Raw genomic sequence first — 14,778 nt, forward strand, 5'->3', positions numbered from 1 at the left:
GGGACCAGCTGTGTTTTACATCCAAGATCTCACTCTCGCATTTCGCTGGTATTCATGTTGTCTGTTCAGTCTGGTGATGTATTGCCATCATTAGCAAAGTGAAGTGCCCCATCTGGACTTGTGAACAGCTTGGAATAATAAAGTAGTGCAACCGCTGTGGCACCTCTGTATCCCCACCGTTGGCTTGGTTTCTTTTATTAATTGTACTGAAGCTGTGTCTGATGCTCTGACTCTTCAAACAATACATGATGGTTAAGCCTGAATTTTGGCTCACATAAACCTCTGTTCCCATCAGTTTTTTTGGGAGACACAGTAGTGAGTATAAATAGCTATTTTCAGTAGAGTGGTAACTTTGCATATAAACGATGCACTCGCCCTGAGAACTTGCATGACCTTATCTATTCAAATGCTTGAATGGGGAGAGGGAGAGAAAAATCGAAGCAGTTGAAGTGTGAATGGAGAGCTGAGCAGTGACAAGGACATGTGATGGGTTTTTATTTTATGAGACTCACTGGCATACCCTTTGTTATTAGCCTGCAACAGCCTGGAGCCAAACGTTGAGGACAAATCTAAATCTAAGATGATTTGGTGTTGGGGTTTTTTGTCATCTGTTTTAAATAAACATCTCTATAAGTGAGTCTGGCACTCTGTAGCCACAACAATCTAAATCTGATTCATTTAAAGAGTAAATCTGTTGTTTGATGAACATTATTACAGAAACAACTCATTAAAAAGCAAGTCTCAAAAGACATCTATTAATCAAATTAAATTTAGCCTCATTAGAAATTTGAAAAATTGTAAATTCTTTATATGTCTCACAATCACTCAAACAGTGGTGTCCTTTAAAGTCCATTTACTCCGGGCCCTGGACTGTCCTTGCCTCTGTGAAAGCTCCTCAAGCGTGCCACAGGAAAGGAACAGCAATTAATTTGACTGACATCACTCAGAGTGATGGCTGCGGTGGCGACAAGACAAGGCGTATGCGCATGTGTGGGTAAATGTGTGTGTTTATATGTTTGCAGTGCAGCAGTGCTATCACCTGCTCCACAAGCCCAATCCAGAGTCCTAACAATGTCACAGGACCATTTCACTTATTTAAAAATTATTATTAAAAGGTTTTCAAAGTGATTTTTATATAGGCACATCAAAGGGGGGATATTAGATGTGGCAACTTCAGTTGATGCTAATGAAGGGCCCTGAGGAAATGATTTATTGAGATGGGAAGAGAATAAAAGGGGCAAGGACACAAGTGTGGTCTTATGTAAGAAACAAGCAATGGCAACTTATAAAAAGAACTGCAAATGACGCTCTGTAAATATCACATAACCCAGCAGACAGTGTCATCATAGTGAGACTGCTGCCACATCTATAATGAATGAACTTCTGTTGCCCACTTATAGGCCAGGATCGCCTGGCCACGTGGAAGTTGATTTTTAAAGTATTTAGATTTCTTTATCGCTTTCAGAAGAAATTGTGGGAAATTAAATGGTAATTAAAAGTCTGAAATCTGTTTTGCTGTCCACTGAATATGTCCAATTCATAACTGGCAATTCATAATTCATAGTCATTTATAACTGACTCTCCAGGGTAGGAGTGGAACCAAATTTCAGCCTGAGAGTTTTATAAGTAGGATCAGCTCACTGCTTTTTGATGTGGGGCAAACTCGATAAATGAAGCATCTGTTCAGTACTTACAATCCTGTAGTTTTCATTATTAACAAAAGTCCATCTGTAGTTTTTAAAAAAAAAAAAATTATTGCAAAAATAAAAACATCAAAAGCATGATTTCCTATAATAATGCACCAGATTACAAAAACATTGGCCAAACAAACTTGTTTCTATGCTTTCATTGTGAAAGGAACCTCACTTGCAGCAGGTGCAAAAACCAAACAGAGAAATGAAGAGACTCTCTTACTACTCACATGTCTCAATATACCAAAAATAAAGCCCAAATTTATCTAAAATGGAAGCAACTTATGTTTTACACAAACTAGTAGTTAATAGTTTAATGACACCTGGTCTAAGTAATGATCTACTGAGCAGGTAATCTTACCTGACTAAATCTAGGCCTGTTGAATTGAGGTGAGGGGATCTCGGGAACATTCTGCATCACTCTAAGGAATGCATACAGCTATTTACTGTAACATTAACGTATTTCATTTAATATATATATTTATTACTGCACAAAACAGGAAGCCTTAGTTTGAAGATTGCTGGGACATTCAGTTGTTTAAGCACCAGCACAAAAACTTAAACCTGGCAGCAGACAGACGTAAATCATTTCCAGTGTTACACACAGTCAACAGCTCCACATTTTCTCTGTCTGTATTCTTAGATTTTATCTTTATTTAAACAATTTAGTAAAATATACTTAAATTATTTATGTCTGATGTCATCGCTATAGCATTTTTTATATATATATATATAAATAAATAAAGCACATGCTGAAGGCAACACAAAGTGTTTTACATGATTTAAAAGAAAGCAATTCATGCATATTAAAAATAAAACAAGACTTTACACACATCAAAATAGATTTTCATAACAATTCTTTAAACTGAATATAGGTATATATGTTAAAAGCGATTAACATCTGGCTTGATGCTGCTGTGAGGAAATGATATCATGGGGATCCATCCACACCCGGAGCCAGTCCACCCATGTCCTACGGAGGCCGTTGGCATGACAACCACCACAATCAGGGCAGACCGGGGCCTACTCCACAGCCATGAGGCTGCAGTGCAGGGCCCCAGCAATCCAGACAGGGGGAATCACTGCGACAACAACCCCTAGATCAAGCAGGCAAACCCCCCCAGGTTGGAGGATCCTGATGAGGATTTAAAACAAAGATTAAATAACCTAAGAAACAATAAGATCAGCTAACAGTAAATGAAGAGTAATACAGATGAGTGAAATTAAAATAAAACAACATGAAATAAAATTATGTATATTAAATTAAGATCAAATAAAATTTTGTTAAAGGCTAAGCTAAAAGGGAGATCTTAAGCCTCTTTTTAAAAACATAAACATATGTGTGAATAATTTTAAGTTGTATCAATTGGTCATGACCACTCCTCTTTATGTCCATTAAAGTGTGAAGGAACGCCATTATGTTTTGCACCTTGCAGCAGTTACTAACTGGAGGACCGTTTACTGGATCTATCAAACAGTAAGTTTTTATTTTCTACTTTGTATACATGTTTATATTTAATCAGGAAAGAGCTATTGAACAAACCAGTAGCTCACAGAAGTTAACACAGAAGACTCAGCTAAATAAAATGGCTCATTTTAAAACTTTATCATCCCAGCATTTAGTGACAGCAAAGAATATAGTATCGAGACTTTAGACGAGATTTGTGTGAGGATTAAATGAGACATAAACGCGGACAGTGATTCATTTTGGGCTGTGTTTTAGATTTGAACGATGCTAGCTTGAGGCTTTAGCCCTCCATTAGACAGTCGCTCTTCCACACAGAGACCTAGTTTTTACCAAGGTAGTAGTTTGTTAATATGAGTATACAGTTTGTTTTAACACTGAGAGCAGTGAAAACTTTATATTCCATTAAAAAAAATGTATTTTTGTCTACACAGGTGCCTGTTAACTAGGTTTCTGTTATTCCATGGAGGAGGGCTGTTTGGGAGAAATCTAAACAGGGCTTGTTTTGGGACACAGTTGAATATTCCACTGGTGAGAGAAGCTCTCCACGAGGAGCGTGGGTTACACAGAGCACTTCCTGCGGATCAGAGAGAAGGGCCACGGTTCAGGTATGGCTGACCACAACTTGGAAGAAGTTTGTCTTAAATAATGAAATGATGAAGAGAGAATCAAATAGATCGCTTGTAAAGACAGAAATCAATGTTTGCAGAAAAGAAGTTGTGGAAGACGAGCCTGTGATCAGCATCGATGGTCAGCTCTCTTCACAGTCTAATGTCATGTGTGACGATAAAGCAAATTAAATTCTTAGGTAAATTTATGCCTCAGTGCTTACTATCACATTTTAAAAGGTGAATGTTTTCTGGCATTTAATAGTTTTCCATGAATATATATTATGTAACGTTGTTGTGTCCAAACCATGGATTATTCAGGGTGTCAATCATTTATTATCTACTTATCCATTGTTTGCTGAGTTTCTAGTTTTGTTGTTTGTTTTTTTTTAGTTCAGCAGAGTGACGTAGAAAAAGCAGAGACAACTTTTTTGAAGGACTTGAGCGTTTGTCTACCAGCTTGATAGGCTTGTTCAGGAAGAAGAGAGGCCATACTGGTCAGCTTTTACATAAGGAAAAAAGGTAAGTTGTAGACAAAAGACTATACTTTATCTGTCCATAAAGTGCCCCTCTTTCTCTAGATCTTTGCATTTCTTCTTTCCTGTTCTCATTTGTCCTCTTCAATCTTCTTTTCTCTTCATTGGTAACCTTTTTCAAATTTGCATCAAAAACCTTATGTGAAATTTTTCACATCTCATATCCTTTTTTCTCCTTTCTTTTCTGATTTGCACTTTATTATTTAAATTAGTCTCATCTGTTCTGTCCTAAATATTACAGATATTTACCCTTTTTTATTTAACCTTTTTTGTATTGTAAAAAAAAAACAAAAAAGTTATCTGAGAAGATCTTCAATATTCAAGAAAAATAGGTGTTACATAATTAGCTGTAAATGAATCGATATCGAATCAGATTTAATGGAAATCGAATCGAAATAGGCTGTTGTGAATCGGATAGATTCAGTAAATTAGTAACAATACCAGCCCTAGTCCATCCCGAGTGGGACTGATTGCTGAGCAGTGAGTGAAGCGTGTGCTACTGCCAGGCTACGCTGTGACTTGTTTCACATATGCCTATGGCAGGCAGAATAACGTTTAGTTATGTAAGTGTTAGTATAGAAGGAATTTATATTTTAGTACTTTACTATTAATAATAATAATAATCACTTAGATTAAAGTGGTCCTTTTATACTTACCCACTTATTTATTTATTTATTTGACCAGTACACCAGCCCAACAGTCATGCCGCCCACCCGGCATCCTCCTGGACCTCCTAGTTAGCCACTCCCACAGTGGCCCACCTAACACAGCCTAATACATTTTTAAATATCCAACACAACACCATGACAAGTTTAGCTGAGTGAGTGTGGTAATGACTCCAGACGAAATGAGTCACAGTGTTTGTGTCACAGTCGCTGTGTTTGATACCAGGCTATTTTATCTTTTGCTTTGAAAATAGCTACAAAAGTCTTTGCTGGAGACCACCCTGCAAAAATTTTGACCTTTCACGTCTGTCGTTCTGAGCAAGCCCCTTCTCCTCATTTTCTCTTGCTCTTTATATGTCTTTCATTTTTTTATCACAGCCCTTTTGCACTCTTCCCTCACCCTCACTCTGTTTACTGTTAGCGCTGTGGGCCGCTGGCAGTGTTGTGCTGCCATTCGTCACTCCAAGTGGTTCCAGTGGAAAGGACAGGCCCTCTGACCTCACCACTGGGAAAGAGGCGAGGGAACAAGGGTGAAGGAAGCATCACAGATCACTCTTCAATGGGGGGACAAAAGGAAAGTAATAATCAAATGGAGAAAAACAACAGAGGCTTCTTAATTCTCCTAAATACATTTAGATTTCCAGCAAATATGTGATTACACTTCAAATTATTCAAATGAGATATACAGAGACATACTGAGCTCTAGTCGTGTCTGTAGACTGCCTGTCTTGGTTGGACTGCTTTATAAGCAGGAACTGTTGCTAATTGAGTAATTATGTTGCACCATCTCTAACTGGCCATGGTTGGAGATTTTTCAGCTGAATGTTTCTCTCAGAGCCTGTGCACAAATTGAGAGGTGCACACCCACCATTACAAGAATTCCACTCAAACTAAAAGAAATGTTAAATTATTACCACCGCATCTCACACTGATCATGTTTGGTGCTCATGTTGAGGCAAGTAATCTGTGGATTTAGTAAATGTGCATCACATTGTTGAAAATGCTCTATATGTGTGCGCCCCTTTAAGCCCTGTAACGGTCACCTGTGTATTCGATTGTGTGACTGGCCTATGTGTATTCTGAGTAGCCAGTAATAGTCCACCTTCTAGCAGGTGTACATTCAGTATGGCCGTGTGAAAACTGTCCTTCCTCTGTCAATTCCATTTGTTCTGAGTGTAATTAAATGAAAACAAGTAAGTTCTCCAGGCATTTGCTGTAAGAAAAAGTAAGTAAGTAAGTTAAAGTTTTGTATAATTTAATTTAAGTAGCTGTAAACATTAAGCATATTGTTGCTGGAAAGAAATTCTTGTTGCTATAATTGTTTCTGTTTATAGTTAAGTAAATTTATGTCTTTTAATTTGAACCGAATTTAATAATATTTATGTACAGAAAGTTGAAAGCAAGATCAATTCATGGTCATGTAGAGCCTCCTGTTAGACCCTAGTGACATAGCGGTGTCTATTCTGGGATTGTTATTTTGGATACTTTATCAATTTGTATTTGTTTTCTTTATTGTACTCAGTTCATTACAGTTGAGTTAAATACTGAAAGGGAACTGAATGCTTCTTTTATCCTGATCTCCATGGCAGGTGTAGATGCTGGAACCTCACATGTTTAGAGACGCCAGAACACACATACTGTATATAAAAGATCATCCATTTTAGAAGGTAAAGATGTGCTAGAAACCTTAACTATGCATCTGCGCCTCTACAGCATCTTTGTTAGGTTTTGCTAAGTGCTTTTCAACTCATTTCCTGATTCAGTATTCATGCAGTACCTCACAGGGTCCAGCATGGTTCTCTCAGCTTCACAAACACATGTTGTAGCATGTCCCTCAGAATATTACAAGCCAAAAAAAAAAGAAAAAGAAAAAGAAAAAGGGCACTACAACAAAGAGGAAGAATCAAAGTTTTATATAAACCTAGAATTTCTCTAACTAAAAGGATGCATACAGTTCAATCATTTGATGTTTTCAGTAGCCTGTTCTACAGAGCACTGTAGAGCATACTGTCTAAAACTCTACTTGGAAAAATATTATGACTTCCAGTGCTATAGGTGAGTGCTTGGGCACTAAGTGGGTACAGTAGAGGGCGCCAATATCTGCCCTACTAAGAGCTCCTATGTGTCAAATAGTGACCCTCATCTGTTTATTCTAGGAAACCGGTCACTGAATTTGAATCTAACCGATTCATATCTATTTATTGTGACATCCCCATGTTTTTCAGCCTGTTTGTGTTTCTGCAAATGAATCAAAACAAAACAGAATGAAGTAATTTCTCATAAACCAATACAGTCTGGCTACGTCGTAAAATGTCATAGATTTACCTTCTTTTGAAATGGGTTGTCGAGTTGACCTTTGTTAAGTTGGGCCTGATCAAGTCTGTCAGATGTATGGATTACTAACTGTATCACTCTCAGTCCATCAGAAACTGTCTGTGAAACAAAGTAGAAAAGCATCACTGGACCATGTCAAATGAGTAATAAGCTATGAGGAGTGAATGCTGATCAAATTATACAATGAATAATAAGCTGGGTGCAAATGAGCCTGGCGGATGAATAGTCTTCTCAGCAGGGATGATGTCCATTCCAGCCGTGCTCTGCAGCTTACGTGTCTGGTAGAGACGGCTCTCAACAGAGTACATACTATAACGATGCCAGTGTTAATGTTCATGCTTATAGGATGTCCCATATGTGAATTGCAACATTGCTAATGTTTATCAGCTAACTTGTGAGGGAGAAGAGACGTATATCTCATATTTAAGAGTACAACATTAGCAGCAGGAAACAGAAAACCAAAGTGATTTCTTACAACAATGCAAAGAAACTGGAAAGTTGTGTCTTCTACCACATAGATTTAGAAGAGGTGATGGATGCTATCTACTTGGCCTGAGCGTGCTAGTAAACACTGCTGACTGTAACAGGACTGGAGCTGATGACTATATATGCTGAAGCTTGTCAGTGCAGAATTCATGCTCTTTGCAAATGCTAAATTGTTACATCTTATAGATTCCATTCCTTCTAAAGATCTGCTCAGTCATTTGCTAACGTTGAATAAGACAGTATGTGACATGTGGTCCCTTACCCAAGGCTATTTGGGAAACACTATACATGGTGATGTGTTCTTACAGAAAGTTTCATTCTTAAGGGCAATACAAACATGAGAAGGTAATTCATGCAATTTTCAGGAACGAAATTAAAACCTCAGAGGTTCAAAAACACTCAACCTTTAATTAGCATTTTCTTTCTGAGCAAAGAAGAGTCACAAAATGTTATGTAATGAGGGCTATCCACATTTGTGGGCACTTTTTTGCAAACAATTTTTTGCTCTTTTTTTCAAATAACAAAGGTCTCCCATTTCAATTTTATATAATATTGTAGACCATTTTGTTTAACAATGCCGTGTGTTTCACAAGCAGCTAATTTTAAGGGACATTCCACAAATCTTCCACATTAATTTTTGTTTAATCATCAGAAAAGTTCTGCTTTCTGAACAAGGATGTATGCAAGGTCTTACCCACATACAGAGATTTTAAAAGCATAAAGGTTCTTACTTCTTTTGGCCTTTGACTCAGGTCTATGATTAAATGAATTAAATAAGTATGATGGTGGGTTTTGTTAATGGTGGTGGAATATTATCAGCTCAAATGAAGTGCCTCAATCACTGAAACAGTACCAGCAGAAATAAAATTAGCATGTTTGTCTTGATGGAAACAATTATTTTTCAGGTTATGTAGGACAGCTGCCTTTCCTCCTTTGATAGGTTTAGGAGGGTTTAGGGTTTTGGAAAGCCTACTTTAAAAGAAAAATGACAAGCACTTGCTCCACTTTGTGGGAAATAAAAACTAAATGTCAGCCCTTTCCACAAAAGAAAAAAAGTAAGCTTGCCACAATTGTTGCACAGTACCTTTACTATGTACTGCACTTTTTTAAAAAAAAAAGTATTCACTGCTTTTTGCACGTGATTTAAATGGACATGATTTTGAATTATTTGCAATCATCCTGATACTAAAACTTCAATCATTCCTTCTCTACTAAATGAGAAGGAATTATTGAAGCATTTTGAAAAATATAAAAACTGAAAAGAGTATGTTTAATTAATGTCCCTTTTGTGTAATCTAAGTGTCACATGATCACAGTCTGTACCTATTGTGAAGAAACACCACCAATAAAGCAGGACAATGAAGTTCAAGCAGTGATCCTAACACATCTGGTACTGATTAGGGTTAACTTTTATTAAGTTTTAAAGCTCAAATATCCCACTGAGCTATATTAAATATTTTCTTACAAAAGGGATTGTAATGTTACCGCAACAAGGCTGCCAAGAAAGGGAAAATCACTGCACCTCACAGACAAGGCAAGGACATTAAGAGAGGTAACAAAGAGGCTAAAGATAACCCTGCAGGAGATGTAAAACGCCACTGCAGAGTCTGCAGCATCAGTCCATGAAAGCACTTTCAAATTTATTCTTCACAAAGCTGAGCTTTATGGAACAGTGACCAGGAACAAAAGCAATATCTTAAAGAGAAAACCAAACAAAAAAGCAAGAAACCCTCTAGGGGACTCACCAAGCATGTAGAAGAAGGTTATTCAGTCATATGTGATAGAACTAAAGTTTTCAACCACCCAGAAATAAATGTCTGACACAAACTCAACACTTCTTTTACCCCTGATTGACAGCATCCCCACAGTGAAGCATGGTGGTGGTGGCATTATGCTGTGATGATATTTGTCATCATTGAGGTCATAAAACCGGACAAAATTGAAGGAATGGTGTATGATGCTGAATTCAAGCAAATTATTCATAAAAAGATGTTTCGGTCTTCCACAGTAATAAAACTGGGAGCCTCCTCTCATAAGACATATAGTCACTGTGGTTATTCACTAAAACATGGATGAGTTAAACAAGCACCAAGTTTACAGAAGCAGGCTTTAATATACCAAGAAAATTAGCAGTAAGATATTTGGGTTGTATCTGCTGAAGACCTCAGATCTCAGATCAGCTCAAATAAACCACCTATATAAACTGATCAGAAAGTCTCTGACAGAAGTAGAAGAACTGGGAGGTCAGGGAAAATAAACACAAACAACAATCATTGGTGACGATGCCCAGGAGAGAATGAATGCCTGGAAAATTTCTGTGGTTCTGCTCTGTGCATCTGAAAAGGGGATTAACAGAGCTGAAGCAAAATACAGAGGAGCACTCAACAACAGACATCACACTCGAGAAATAGCACAGTGACAAGCTGAATAAACATCCCCAGCAGAGAGATAGTAAAAGGAGGGAGGGGAGCAAGATAAGGATGATGTGATGGGAAAAAGGTCTGGTTAAGAGTTTAAGAACAAAATGAAAGCAGATTGTTACAACAGAAAATAAGCTTTCAGGTTGCTGTGGTTTATTTACTCTTTGCAGGAAGGAACACTTAATCTTCAGAGACAATAAGATGTTTGTGTTTGATTATCCATTTTAATTCTGTAATTTGAATCCATTTAGACTTAATGCTGCTTACACGTTTAGGTATCAAGGGGTTTTGCTTTAGAAGGGATACAGCTTTGCTAAATTTCCCACAAATCTTTATTAATATGGTGGTGCATGAGGTAAATGAAGAGGAGAGATTAGGTTTAATATCTGCAACATTTTACAGATTTAACTGGAGCATCAGTCAAGCTTAAAATTTAAATGTGAATGGAAACAATAATAATAGGTTGTTCTGAGACTGCAAAGGCATAATGGTTGTGTTATTTAACACATGACAGAGTACTTTGAATTCTACTGCAGCATTGTTTCTTTAACCATTTGTTATGAGTTGGAAAATACAGATTTACTTCATGTTCATTTGCATAAATTTTGCATCATTAGTACTGAACATAGATAAAACTGTTTGTGAAGACCGAGAGTGAGAGTGGTAAAAATGAAAAAAGAATTCACAATTAATCTTTGATTTATGTAACTAATCATTATTCCAGTACTGATAAAAGTTAGAAAAAAAAGATACAGCTGATTAGAAGAACCAAGAAAACAAAACCTCACTCAGACAACCCAGGAATAGAAACATGAAAACATTCATTGCTTCTGTGTCATGATACAGGTGGGGCATTTGTGCTGATTTTTTTTTAATAAATTTTTTACCATTATAGGGAAGAAGCAAGCAAACAGAATTTGGTCTATTTTAGGAGGAGACTTGTCAAACAGGACCTCAGCAGGAGCCTTTTATACCCTCTGGAAAGTTCAGATGGGACCACAGGATCAGGCACAAATGAGCTCATGGGCACACACACATATGTGACGGGTAGAGACACAGCTGGGAGACCGTGGCATTTAAAGCCTTCATCTGGTCATGGTCAGAGCGCCAAAAATGTTATCACTTTCACATTTCAGTCTAATTGAGTGTTACACTCTAACCAACTGAAGTGCTTTGTGTTTCCTTCATGGGACCACGGGTGGAAATGAACACCTTGCTAAACCTGGTATATTGTATGTTCATTAATATACACTGCCCCATTCAAATAAACAGCCAAATGAAATTAAATCAGGCTTTTCTCACCTTCAGATCATCATGAACAAACAAGGAAAGACAGCCCGTACATGAATCTGTTTAATTAATATAAAACACTGTGTCATGCTGTACTGTGCGATTAACAATGCAAACCTAAATCGGAAAAAGATGGGATAGTGGCAGAAGTGGGATGTTTAAGAAAATAAAACCTTTACACTTAGTTTGACTTTCATTTCATTACAGACAGTGTAAACCCGAGACATCTAAATAGTTGCATCCATGAGCCTTTGACCAGTATGGATGGGCAAAAGATCTCCAGTTTGTCAGAAAACGTGTTGAAAAATTATTAAACTGTCTAAAAAATAAGTTCCTAAAAGAAAGATGGGGAGCGATTAGCATATTTCTGTCTGCAGTTTTTCATGTTATCAAGCAGTTCATGGAATCTGTGTATAAAGGGCAAAGGTGCAAGCCTGAGCTACCACTCTCTTCAGCATCTGAACTTTCCTCCTACGATTTATTCAACTTCAAGTACTGCAATACTACTGTTGCAATACTGAAATGTGCATCATCTCAAGGTTTTTTAAGGTTCGAATTAAACATGATAATGAGTCACGCCAGCAGCTCTGAGAGGTACACTTTTACCACTAATCTGGAAACTAATTAATGACTTTGTCTCTGGGGCAACAGCCCATATCTCTGGGCTTCCGGTGAAGACAGCAGGTATCCAGATAACAGACATCCAGGCCAAGGTTTCTGTTCTGTGACGTAGTAACAGTTATAAATGCAAATACATTAAATGTATTTAAGCAAATAAAAAGCTGAAGTATCATCAAATGGAAGAAGATGGTGTCAACAGTAACTATATTTACATGGACAAACGTCTTCTGGTTGAAATCAATCTGGTCGGAGATTCTAGGGGACATTGTTTACATGGACGTTAAATAAAGTGATCTATTTGTTTGTTTACATGATGGAGAGATTTAATATGAATGTAACACTTGAGATATGTGTAATGTGTAATAATTCAGAAGAAGCAAACAACAAAACAGATTTGGTCAAATTGTTTCGAACCTTGAAACCTTGAAACCTCGTCACACTTAATAATAAACTCTTTCAGTGTCCAACAAATCTGCCATGGTCCGTTTTGCTGTTTCTATTTTTCAAATCTTTTCCTGAAACTCATCTCATCACCTAACCATCCCATGGTTCAAGCATGCACAGAAAGAACATACACAAAATGATCACGATATGTGGATACATGGTTATGTTTTTTCTTGTTGATCAGATCATGAAAAGGTTTAAACCAGCTCTCTTGATCGTATTGAAAATTAATTCAGATTGAGGTTGATTGGATAAGCTTAGGAGTTTACTTGATGCATTTTTATTATGATCGGATTGGAGGTTTGATTAGATCAAAAGGACTCCATTAAACACAGCTAGTGTCCCTTTATTTCCACACAATATTTTCCTGCCTGTAACCAAAGCCTGCTAAAATGTGATTGGTTAATACCACCCAGACCACAAAAACTCTACAAGAAAGAAACCACAGTCCTTATGGTAACAAAAATCTTACCACTTGCTGAAAAACTGCTCACATTCATATTAAATGACTTTAAATATAAGCTGTCTTTGCACAATCAGGGATGCTGTCACATGAGCGTATATCTGCCAAAGCACTGAGATATTTTAGTCAGGGCCAAAATGGTCCCGACTAACTGGTCAGACACACAAGCAATATTTAGGAGCCAAGCTGCTAATGTGGCTGAAAGAGCAATAAAGTAAAAACAGATCCTGTCTGTATTCAAAGGATTTACAACATACATGCATGAAAAAGACAGAGCGGCGGAGAGGAAGTGAACATGGGTGGTTTTTCTGAGGACTGTGTTAATCTTCTTTAATTATCTCAAATGGAAGTCTGCTCTCCTGCTTCGACCACCTAGTGTTCATCAATAATTCAATACGTGTCCCTATGGGGTGCACCAGGCGTGCTTTGCTGAATTACACGCGTCCCTCACAAAAATGACCACTGGAGGAAAGATTTTCCAGCATTAAAATTAGTAAATGTTTTATGAAAATACAAAAAATTAAATATAAACACAAGCCTCTCAAAATTCTTTCATGATGCTCTAGGCTCAAACCACGGATGATGTGGGGCAAAATTATGTCTTTAAGCCAGAATCTTAAGCCTGCTAACTTCTAGTAAAACCCATTACATCACAGATAAACCAGACAGGCTAACTTCTTAATGCCATTATGACATGTTCTAGATCACATCTTTGAATCTTTTTGAAAAGGCCTGTGTTAGGGAAACTTTATGAAGACTCTGCTCCGATTTCAGCTGTTGTGTTATTGAGGTGAAAGTTAGTTTTGACTACTTCAAACTGTTTTCATGCATGCACTGTCCATGCACTCAGCTGTAGCCTGGGATTGGCTGTGAGGGGTGTGGGCTGAGGTCTTGAGAAGAGTAAAAGAACCCATGAACTGTAAAAACAATGCTTTTGCAGACTATTGAACTCTGTGGAGTTGGTTTTCCTCCAGCAGCATAATAAATAACATAAAAGACAACTAGAGCTTTATGGATTTATTTCTGAAGAATTTCCACAACACCCGATTTAAATGTTTTGTTTTATTTTTGTCATATCTTCTTTTTTATTTGATTTTCAGCCTTTTTTTTATGTATTATTTTGTTGTTCAGCATATTATGCTCTCTGTATTTTTTAAGCTGTAACTAAATTGTTTAAATTTTTTTTCCTTCAATTTAGCTTAAAAATGGGTTTTACAAAAAAGATAAATACTTCACAACAAATGAACCTGGATGACAAGGTTGGTTAAGTTAAAGAAGTAATTATTTCAAACACAAAGCAGAGACAAAAGAGATAGCATCACATTCCCTCAGCAGCTTCAAACCAAAGAGGAAACAGCCAAGAAAAGCAAAATGTCACAGTACAACACATTGGCCCTTTCCCCTATTTGTGCTATTAAATCTGAGTGAACCAATCTTTGTGTTTGTATGTATCTGAGTGCATAATTCATTTTAGTAGTATGTTATTAAAATACCAGAAAGAGTTGGGCAACTAGGTCTCTTTCAGTGGAAAAAACGCCCTAGGGGAGTTAAATGAGTCACAGGATCTCAGGAGACGAAGCGGACACACAGATTTGTAAGGAGACGCAGACAATGGTGAGGGCTACAGATGGCACTGCTCTGAAAAGGATAGGACATGGGGTGTGAAGCTCCCACAGGGCAACAAGTGGATGTCACTGCTGGGAACTAATTCAGCTTGTATTCATGTGTCAAATTTGAAGAGTCCCTTAAGAAAAC

Source organism: Melanotaenia boesemani, chromosome 7 (genome assembly GCF_017639745.1).
Source record: "Melanotaenia boesemani isolate fMelBoe1 chromosome 7, fMelBoe1.pri, whole genome shotgun sequence".
Lineage (NCBI taxonomy): Eukaryota > Metazoa > Chordata > Actinopteri > Atheriniformes > Melanotaeniidae > Melanotaenia > Melanotaenia boesemani.